Source organism: Alligator mississippiensis, chromosome 11 (genome assembly GCF_030867095.1).
Source record: "Alligator mississippiensis isolate rAllMis1 chromosome 11, rAllMis1, whole genome shotgun sequence".
NCBI lineage: Eukaryota > Metazoa > Chordata > Crocodylia > Alligatoridae > Alligator > Alligator mississippiensis.
The window spans coordinates 52,672,875-52,684,004 of NC_081834.1; the positions used below are offsets into that span (position 1 = coordinate 52,672,875).

Sequence of the window (11,130 nt, forward strand, 5' to 3'; positions counted from 1 at the left end):
TCACATTTAACTCCAAGCAATGGTTTATCAGAACAACATTTCCTAACTGCTCTGCCGGCGCTCGATTGGCAGAAAATATGCTGTGCTGGGCCTGGCCAACTGTCTTCCAACCCGCAGCCCGGCCTCTAATCGCACGGAAGAAGAGAGATACCCTGGACCATGTGTGGAATGGGCTCAATTCAGCCATGGGAGTTTGGAACATAGATAAATCCCAGAAAAATACCCAAGGAATCATGGATATACGGCGAGCCATAGGTTTTCTCACTAAGGGAGGTATGATTGATAACATGGCTTTAGAATACACTGATGAATTATTAGCAACCATTGGCCAAAAAGCAGCGCAAATAAGTCACCTTTTGATGCATGCAGCCTTCCAAGCTGATGCTAATCAAACCTGGAGCACTGCTTGTGCCCAAGTGCAGCTTTCACTTAACCTTCATTTTTCCCAAGTAATGAGTGATCTCCGACACAAAGAACGGCCTGCTGGCTTAGAGCACCATGGACTACCCCCAGCTTTAGCCCAACGGTTAGTTTACCAAGACACATGGAGCACACGCTGGGAGGGGTGTAGCAAGACAAAATGCTTTTTTGTTGTACACGGGGTAGCAAATGGCACATGGTCCGCTGCTCATCTCTTAACAGGACTAGGAGGTGGGTGCATGTGGGACTGGGACTTACATCGTCCCATTTGGGAAATTGTAACCCCCGAAGGTCCCAAGTATTTGGCCCAATCCCCAGTGTACCCTGTAAAGGGCATTCTAATAGGCTTGGGAACTTTATGGAGAGGGTGGCCTAATAGTCCCCCTGACATGGTTTGTGTGACACCCCTACCAGCAACTCCCTATATTACCCTAGCCCAACGAGTTTGCTGGGAAGGTCCTGGCCACTTATATCATCCTAACAGCACATTTTGGACCTCCTGTACCAGCTGTTGTGCAGAGGCTCAAGATTTCCAAGGGGCATCAGCTACCCTATATGTTCATGACCAGGAAACCACCTTAATGTGGCCAAAAACGCAATTGGAAAGTGTCACCCTTAACCTAAGCCTTCCAAAATCCTGGGTTAAAGATATAGACATGCCTCAGCTAAAGGGATGGGGTGAAGTAGTGACCTACATTAAAGGTTTGTTTGAAGATGACCAAAAAGGAAAACAACTTGCCCTCATAGCTCAAGAGGGAGGGAGAATTATTAAATGTGCTACTAATATTCCCCCGCTGTGTAAATGCTATGAAGTTGTCTGTACTGTGCAAATGTATACCTTTAATAAAGGTGCTCCTTTTCCTTGGTTTGTAGTAGTAATAAGTTTAGCCATAGGAATCATATTATTCAATATAATCTTTAAATGTTGTTGTTATAAAATTAAGTCTAAAACCTATGCCAAGGTGAATGTTGTTGCTTCTGCCAACCATGTGTACACCATCTGGCAGAAATCATATTTGCAGACTTTACCAAATGCTCCAAAGAAGCAAGGGGTGGATTGTGACAGCCAGAACCAGAGGGATTAATAAGCAATAATGTGTGCTTCTTGGAGGCATTTGGTATTTTGCCTAAATAGGTAATATTAGTTAATATAAGCTTGTAAATTTGCAAATGTAACTTGTCTGTCATAAGTTTAACCAAACTGATAAATTAACTGTTCATGGAACTGACTGGGCCCCAGAGACAAAGCTGTAGCTGTGAGATTAGCTGGCCTAACGGTTTTTTGCTCAGGGTTCAGCCTTAGCGATAAAACCTAGATCTAACTGCTAGGCACACCCAAACACATTCCAGGAAGAGGTATCCCAAGAAAGCATATTCAACTGAAGCCTAAAAGGGGTTGGGATTTAGGCGGAGCGATGTCAATTTCAAACCTAAATGTGCTGCATCATAATTTGCTTATTGGATAAACCTGAGTCTGGGTAGTAACCTTTTGTGATGATTTTGACACCTTTCAATCCCATAGGGTAACAGCTATAGGGCAAGATTGTAAGTGGCCCTGAGGCCAACAGATTAGCATAAAACTAGGTATAAAAAACACATGCATCAGGTAACCAGGAGGAAGGAGGGAACAGAACGGTCATTTCTGTCCCACGCCTGGACCCCGGACTCCTGGTGTGAGTGAGGATCGGATCCTGAGCAAGGGCCCTTCTGACAGCGTTGATCTTCAGGGACGCCTGACTTCGCTGGAACCACTTGGCGCGCACCTGGCATTGAGGGACTATCGATAAGTTGCCAACCCATGTCTGTCTATTTGTTGTTTTGAACACCCCAGTGTGGCTAATACCCTCACAGTGCCCAGTTGGCCTGTGACAGATTGATCTATCTATCTATCAGTTATTATTATCTGTTGTTATTATTTTACTATTAGCTCTTTTGTATTGCCTTATCTGCTTATCACATTTATCTTTCTGTTAACTGTTGTGTGTGTGTAAGCTATAATAATTTTGCCTTTATTCCAACCCCAACTTTGCCTCCTCAATCCAAAATTGATACACTCACAGTGCCCAGCTGGCCTGTGACACAGCATGGCGAGTGCTGCGAGGGCTGGTGCAGGGCTGGCACTGCTGGAGCAGGGAAGCGCAGGCACTTGTGTCCCCACTGGATCAGCAGCCACGGGCCCCAGGGGACACTTGTGACCAGCGCAGGGCTGGGCTGGGCTGGGCTGGAGGAGCCTGGACAGCACGGGGTTAGGTCCGTGCGCTCTGGCGGCGGCGGAGCACGGAAGCAGCCCGCTGCCTGGGACAGGGGCCGGCGGCGCTCATGGCCTGCTCCTCTGCTGCCCGTGTCCTGCGGCAGCTGCTGGGCGGAGCCGGCAGTGAGAGAGGGGCGGGTCTGAATGACTGCTCGTCCCAGGAGCTGTCGTACGGTGGCCGGTTAGCTCAGTTGGTTAGAACGTGGTGCTAATAACGCCAAGGTCGCGGGTTCGATCCCCGTACGGGCCACAGAGCGGAGTCCTTTTGTGTCCTACTTCCTTGTCCTCCTCTTTCTCGTGCAAAAACCACCCGCCCTCCACCTCTGCTCCTTGGGAGGGAAAGGGAGCAGGAGTTGACTTCCTGCACGGCTCAGCTCTGCTCCAGAAAGTGCTGTTGCAAGGCCCAGGTCCGTCCCCGCAGGCAGCAGGAGTTTTAGCAGCCCTGTCCCAGGCAAAGGGAAGGAAAGTGGGGAGAAGAGTGGGAGGCACAGGTCTCTGTTGCCTGGTCCAGGCACCTAGTGCCGGGAGGGATTTCCTAGGGGTGGGATTCTCCCTCCTGTGCAAGGCTGGTTGGAAACCAATGAACTCAGCGTGTACTCTTCCTCACCCACAGCCCAGAGCCCTCTCTCAGGTCAAGAGATGCAGTATAAGCCAGGACTGTTCATAGAGCCTTTACGAATCTTCCCAGAAGTATTTGCATCACCCCCACTTTCATTTCTACTTCCCAGAGACGTCTCCCTAAGGTGAATCCCTCAGGACCAGCCCCCACAGCTCAACTTCTGCTGTGCTTCTCTCCAGCTCACACTGTCCCAGTCCTCCAGCAGGACAAGTTCTGCACAAGATGAGTCAAACGCACAGTCAAGTCTCTACATGAGATGAATGCAAATAAGAGGGTCGGGGGACAGTTCAGGCCTGGGGGAAGCAGGGGCCATTCCTCTCCTCCAACCCCGCAGCAGCCCTGTTTTACCTGGGACCTTCCCCGTTCTCTTGCCTCCTGCGGCCCAACCCTCTGCTGGAGCTAGGCAAGGACATCACTGCAGTCTCATCTTCCCAGGCAGGAGGGGTGCTTTTCCAGACATTTTTTTATTCCAGCTTTGCCTTTTATTACAAGGGACAAGCAAGCAAATACTCACTTTAGCGTCTTATATTAAATTACCTCCATCATTTCACCAAGCTTTTTAACAACAGAGCAATGGTATCACCAAGTCAAAGTCACAGTTGACACCAAGTCATTACCTCAAATATTCAAATCACAAATTAATACTGCAGGCCAGGGCTCTCAAATATAGCACCTACCAGGTGGTTCTAGACTGAGGAGCCATGCCGTCTGGCCCAGGAAGAGGACAGTGAGGAACCTGGTGGCAGAATTAGTTGCCACCACTCTGAGAGCCACAACAATGTATGCTGCTGCCATCGAAGTCCACCCCCGTGGGCCAAATGTCATAGCGCCTGCACAATGGCCGAAAATGGGCCAGATGATTTTGAACTCCGCTGTAGGCAGCTAAATAGGGAAATTTCATCCAAGCCTAGCTGCCCATTGGACTAATGCAGATAAGGCACAAAGGAGTGATGTGGCTGGCATCACATGTGGCTGCCTCTGTGTTGCACAAATGACCACCTACCTCAAGTGATGAGTGAGACCTTATGAGGGAGATATGTCAAGATGCCATGTTTATTGATTATAAGATTCAAAAGAGCACTAACACACACACAGTCACACTCACAGTCACAATCACTTTGCAGATGTTATAGGACCAAAGTCCACTGCTCAATGGTACACTCAGGTGGCCAACCTAGTGAGCACAAGAAGTTAGGAACAGGGCATACAAACACATCTATGTTCCAGTGAAGTTGCAGAGTGTGCCCCGACTTTTGTTTTGAGTCAAAGCAGCTGTTCTGTCTCATTCCGTCAAAAGAGTTTCCCATTTTGTGTCTGTTTCGACGTTCAACCTGTAGGCTATAATGGGGAAGTTCAAAACAGGCTATAACTTTGTCATTTCTGACTTGATTTTGATGAAACATACCACAATGGTAGCCCGTTCTGAGCACATGACACCTGCCAACATTCAAGGGGATAGGTGCAGGGGGTTAGGATAAACTGCACCCCAAATTCTTGAGAGCAAAACTCCTGTCATGTGTATGTGTTAAGCCACAGTGGGGTTAAAACTGCAGGCTTGCTAGCCCCTGCTGAGGCCACGAAGCCTGCCACGTTCCAACGAGATAGTTGCCAGGGCACTCTGGGCTCTGGAGCCCTGCACCTCTGACTGTTGACAGGCAAAACTCATGACACTGGTGAGCGTCACTGTGTGTGTGTTCAGGTGTGCTCTTCCTGGCACTGGGGCCTCTGCACAACATGGCAGTGTGCTCCAGGGAGGCCACAGTGAGGACTGTGTGCATGCATTAGCTGGAGGTTATGGTAGCTCCTAGTCACCTTTCTCCAGGGGATCTTTGGTCCTGGCATTTACAGGGCTGCCACACCGCCAGCAGTCCCACCAGGCCTCCCTACAGTGGCAGGGTGCAGTTTTAGTGGTCATGCCCAGGACCTGGGGCCTCCTCCTTCCCCATCCCCCCATCCCATACCTCCAAATTCATCCTGGCAGGAGTAAGAGCTCTCCAGGGACATGTTCTTCCCCTGTTGGCTGGTGATGCGGTTAGTGCCCCCTCAAGCTGACAGCTGGGCATTACCTTGTTTTTGAAAAAGGAAAAAAGGAAATAGGTGTGGACGGAGTGAGGTGGGTGGCACTCAGTCCATCTATACCTGGAGCTTGGGATACCCTGTGGTGAGCATGTTTTTTATTACCCCAAAGTAAAATAGTTTTCTGATAGCACACTGTTAAGTTAACTATAATTTAGATTATTAAGAAATGTTAGCTTTACAGCTGACTAGAAGGCATGACCTGTGGCCTAGCAATGTTGCTGACCAAAAGGCAGAATGATAGCTAAGCCTTTGATTATGTTAAATTATCATTTTAACTGTGTTAATCATTTTCTGAGTAAAATGCAGCAAGTGAATCTGTGTCTATGTGCTGTAAATCAACTACAGCAAGGAACAAAATAAGACAAAGAAGCCATTGTTCTAAGTACAGTGATCGTGTCCATAAGAAGTATCTACCACTGCAAGTTCTTGCTAACGTATCGTAATGTTACTGTTACTTAACTTTTAGCTTTTAGAAATTGCTAGTTCAGCTTAATAGAAATATGCTGTTATGAAGATCTGTGAAGCACCACCCAAATGTTGCTTTTTATTAACCCTGTAGTCTTGCCTTGTTGTAAAAAGTATAAAAGAACGCCCCACCCTTTAGGGGGGGGCATTTTGCCTTTTTCCTGGCTTAATGGTCATTGCTCGAGCAAATAAACTGCAGTCAAAACTTTACCCGTGTTGTCTGGTCCCTATGCAGCTAGACAACAAACTCCAGGGAGTTTTCTCCCACCACAATTTGGCACCCCAGATGGGACCCATCTAGCTTGGCGCCTTTAGAGACCTCCACCCCCTGACACCCCAGCGTGCACCAGGTGAGTTCACATATTTGGGTCAGTCTTGGGAGGTGGATGGTTCCCTCAAAACCAATAAGGTGGGATCCTCAAATCGGGTAAAGGAACAGTACTGGTGAGTACCTCAGGTCTATATGTTTTTAGTTTTTGGTTTAATTTCTGGTTCCTAGTTGCTCCAGGGTTTTAGTTTCTGGTTAGTCCTTTAGAGGACTTTGGTCTTGTTTCTGTTTAATTGTGGGTTCGAGTCCCACCTTTATTCCTCTAGAGGACTTTGAGAGCAGTCCAAGGATATCCGTCTGCCAATTTAAAAGCTGTTAGAGTGGCAGCCTGGCCAAAAGGCAAAAAACACGAATATAAGGTCAAAATGCTGTTATAACGGCCAATGACTAGGGTCTTGGACTCAAGACTCCCCTCCTCACGGAGAAAGCCAGTGGGATTCGAGAACACCGGTTGTTGTACGTGGACAAAACAACTTCTAAGCAGGTAAAACTTAAAGAAATAAGACTGCTTGTACTTGGATATAGTCATGGGTTCTGGCCTAGGATATTCACCCCTTGATTATATGATCAAAAATTGGAAACATTTGGAGGGACGGGCAAAACTGTCCAAGTCTCGTATGGCAGAACTCTGTTTAATTAATTAAACATCTTATACATCTCAGTTAGATTTAAGAAGACAATAGCCAGAAAATAAATAATTTAACCTAAATCACCTGGCTGCCTTACGAAAGATCTTAGAGGGCCTCTGCCTCGTCCTAATGAATTATTGGTATTTATAAAACGATGTTACTAGTAAGCCTTTAGTCACCCCAACCCCTATACCTTTCCCAAATTTGTTAGCTCCCCTTCAATGATCAAAACCTTCCGCACCACCTTCATATTCAAATAATAATTATAAACCCATGCCCAAACCACCTATCCCACCTGATCCGTTCATTCCCTTGCTGGCAGAGGACTCAGGAAATCATGGGGAGGCATCACCCCGACTGCCTCCCGGCAACAACCCAAGTCCTGAGCCTGTAGATGGATCAAGGCATCCATCTCCAGACTCAACTTCCCCAAACACTGATCCAACTCCCATAGCTAATCGTACCCAACAACGAATACCTGCCCCTAGCCTTCTAGCTCCCCTAAGAGAATACCCTGTGCCTAAACAGGGTGGAGAAGTTATCAGTCACTGAACACACGCTCCATTCTCCACCACTGACCTCTTAAACTGGCAAGAAAACACCCCCAGGCTCAGAGATGATCCTGAAGTAGTTCTAAGGTACTTCAAAACCATTTTCATAACTCATAACCCCTCCTGGTCAAATGTCAGGCAGCTTCTCAAAAGCCTCTTAACCTCAGATGAGAAGACCCAAGTACTACGCCACACTGACCAATTTCTAGCCGATCAGCAGCATCAAAACCACTCCATGCCTAATGGTGTACCTAGGCAAAATCCAAATTAAAATTACAACCAAAAAAAGAGACAAAATGCAATACGTATGCTAAAAAGGACTAAAAAAAGCAGAAGATAAAACTACAAACTAGTCCAAAGTGACAGCTACAGTTCAGGGTCCTGAAAAACACCCTTCAGACTACTATAAAAGACTCTGTAAAGCTATACGCCAGTATGTAAACATGAACCCCAAGACACCTGCCACTTTGCCTGTGTTAAGACTTGTATTCATAAGTCAGGCTAGCAAAGATATTAAAAAGAAGATCCAACATAACACTGAAGGTGTTGAAGGTAAATCCATGGCATAAATCTTAGCCATTGCTACTAAAACTTTTAATAAAAGGGAAGAAAAACAAAAGGAAGAACCAGTCTTTTAAGATCATAAAGCCACCCGCAGCTTACTTCTCTGCACAATTAAATCCAGTGGCAAAGGGGGGAGTAGGCTGCCTTCGCGCAGTGGCAGCAACTACAACAATAGTCAAGAAAACCCAGGAATTAGTCCTCGAATACCCCCTTATCCTAAAGGCTCCACACGCAGTAGCCCTCCTCCTCCTCCAGAAAAACACTCAACATTTTTCTCATCAAAGAATAAACAAATAGGAAACCACACTTTTAATAGCCACAAACCTGGTCATAGAGAGATGCAATAACCTGAATCCGGCTACTCTATTACCTCTACCTAGTAACGGTAAACCAGACTCCCATAATTGCCTCCAAGTAACAGCATTTTCAGACAAACTGAGGGCAGATCTTAATAACTTACCCTTAGACAACCCTAACTTAATTTTTTTTGTAGATGTCTCTTCAAAAATAGTCAACGGAGTTAGAAGAACGGGTTATGCAGTAGTAACTCCATTTAAAGTGCTTAAAGATAAACCACTGCCTGAGCAGTTGGGTGCAGTAACAAACTGTGACTTCCAGCTTGTGCCGTGCCCTGGGGTCTCACCAGGCTACTTCTGTTTTTTTCTTAGAGTGAAATGCTGAAAGTTTTTGCATGTGTACTATAAGACAGGGAAGAGTAGAACTGTTCATTTCTCGAGAGCTATATGACATGTTAGGCATAATGTGTATTACTGCAAAACTATTTGTCATGGTGTAAAGTTCTGAATGTCCTGAAATGGTTTCTCTTTAGTGAGATTGATATATTTTTTTTTTACTTTCTGTACCTGATCTTTCGTAAAATAAAGTAGTTAAAAAGGATAAAATATGGCAATTGCCAGACGGAAGGATAGTGCTACCTAAAACAGCCCTTAAACCTTATCTACAACAACTTCACCAAAGCAAGCATTTAAGTTGCAAAAAACTTGCTGCTATCACTAATAGACTGTTCTATGCACCCGGAGTCTACCAGGAAGCAAAAAGGCTTTTAAAACACTGCAGTATATGCAACAAATTTAATATCAAAGGAGAAAAATCAAGACCCCTGAAGCCCGCCCCTGGGCTTATACTCCATTTGAAAAACTACAAAGAGATTTTGCTGATATACCTAAAGACAATGGGTACAAAAACCTCCTAGTAATTATGAACCAACTCACGAGGTGGGTAAAAGTCTTCCCCACCAGAAGAGCTACAGCACAACAAGTAGTAAAAATACTCCTTAACGAAATTATACCCAGGTTTAGTCCTCCACGTATCATTAAAAACAATCAAGGATCACATTTTACTACTGACATAAATAAGACACTAACCAGCTGCCTAGGAATAGAATGGAAATTCCATACCCCTTGGCACCCAGAAAGCTCAGAACAAGTAGAGAGAATAAATCAGACCCTGAAACAAAAAATTAAAAAGCTATGTGCTGAGAGTGGGTTAAAATAAACTAAAGCTCTCCCACTGGCTCTTATGTCCATCAGAACCACGCCCAAGAAAAAACTAAAGCTCAGCTCTTACAAGCTGCTGTTTGGACACCCTGTTCCCCAACATTCCCCCTTATTACCAGCTCACATCTCCTCTCTTTTAGGCAATGAAGGACTCACCTCTTATATTTTATCTCTACAGTCTCAGTTAAAATCTTTCCATAAGTATGCTGCTTTAAGCCAACCCCTACCTGCCAGTGTTCCAGCACATCGCATCCAGCCTAAAAACTAAGTATATGTAAAAACTTGAAAACAGTCTCCCCTTAAACCTAAGTGGCAAGAACTGTATCAAGTCCTCCTCACCTCCCACACCACCGTAAAAGTAGCAGAAAAAAACAACTGAATTAATTATACTCATACAAAGAAGACAGAAGTTTCACCAGAGCTCAGGATTGGCTCCAACGCAAGCTTCCCTGACCTAGAAAAGGGGAAGCCAGAAGAAGACGACTGCGGACTTTGCGGAAGCACCACACGCTCACCTAACCGCGACAAGGGTGAGCCAGAGGCAGATGAAAAAATAAAAACAAACACCTCCTAAACCTACAGCCCATTAAATAATATAAAACTCAAACTAACCAAAGTCCACTAATGAACTGTCACCATTTTAGGGTCCTGCCCAGCCCAAAAAACACCGAACTCCAAGTACTGCATCCTCTAGACACTTTTAAATCAGCCAAAACCGAACACTTTAAAACTGTAACATGTCCCAGAAAATCAGTTATTGGAGCTACAGGGTTGTTCATACTGTTTGTGCTGATTTTTGTTATAATATAGTTTTTATAACTATGTTATTTCTAATCTCTCTCTTTGCTAAAAAAAATAAGTCTTTTACAGGGGTCAGATATAAGTACCAGTTACTACAGATGTACTAATCCTGGCACCTGCAGTTTTCCTATCTAAATAAGCAATTCAACCAAACTCTCTGAAATAGACGAGAAAATCAACATTGCCTGTTAATATCCTCCCTCACATTGATGTAGTTCAGCAGAAGTCCGAGTATTTACTTATGAAGCAAAATATTGTGTAAAGCCTAGCCACCCAGGTTTCAGACAATTTGCAGAGTCTCCTCAGGCTAAGACTACTCTTAAACCTACTGTTGCCCATATCTCTGATAATAATATGTATCTCCAATATGTTAAGAAAGCCGCTAAAGCAAAAAACCAAAGTGACTGTTGGGTGTACAGTCATTTTCCTTGCCACACCCAAGGAGGAATTCCCATGACTCCCATCCCCTTAGGCCTCATCAAGTCACTTTTAAACCCCTCTAATAACCAAGCTTGGAACCAAAGTCAACAAAAGTTCCTTTTAGTAAAGCCTGTTATTGAAAATTAGTGTTTCTATGTAAACTGCTCAGTATCAGACTGCATCAATTTAGGCACCAGCACTATTTTACTAATTCAATTAAAGGAGACTGATGTAATAATAACACAGCAACTCCTACCTATTACAGCTCTTACAATGATTTCTACAGTAGCAAAAATTTAACCAAGGGCACTAATCCTATCTGCACCCCCATCTCCTCTTTAAATAATACCTTGTGGTATTGTTTGTACACTGATACCTCCCGGGGACAATGCTTCTTCAATGAAACTGCAAATCTTTCCTTTAAATCAAAGGGTGAGCGCAGAGTGCTAAAACTAGGAAACGGTGGCCGAATACCTCCTAAGTATT

The 11,130-nt window shown here is 44.9% G+C and overlaps 1 long non-coding RNA gene across 1 annotated transcript; it reads right to left on the minus strand.

Annotated features, from left to right (window-relative positions):
* Positions 1-4,324: 4,324 nt before the first annotated feature.
* Positions 4,325-9,897, minus strand: LOC132243831 (uncharacterized). The gene is made up of 3 exons (XR_009455403.1): positions 9,820-9,897; positions 5,252-5,356; positions 4,325-4,628 (listed from the first exon to the last, which is right to left on the minus strand). It is a non-coding gene; the product is annotated as an uncharacterized LOC132243831 (long non-coding RNA).
* Between the last annotated feature and the right edge of the window lie 1,233 nt (positions 9,898-11,130).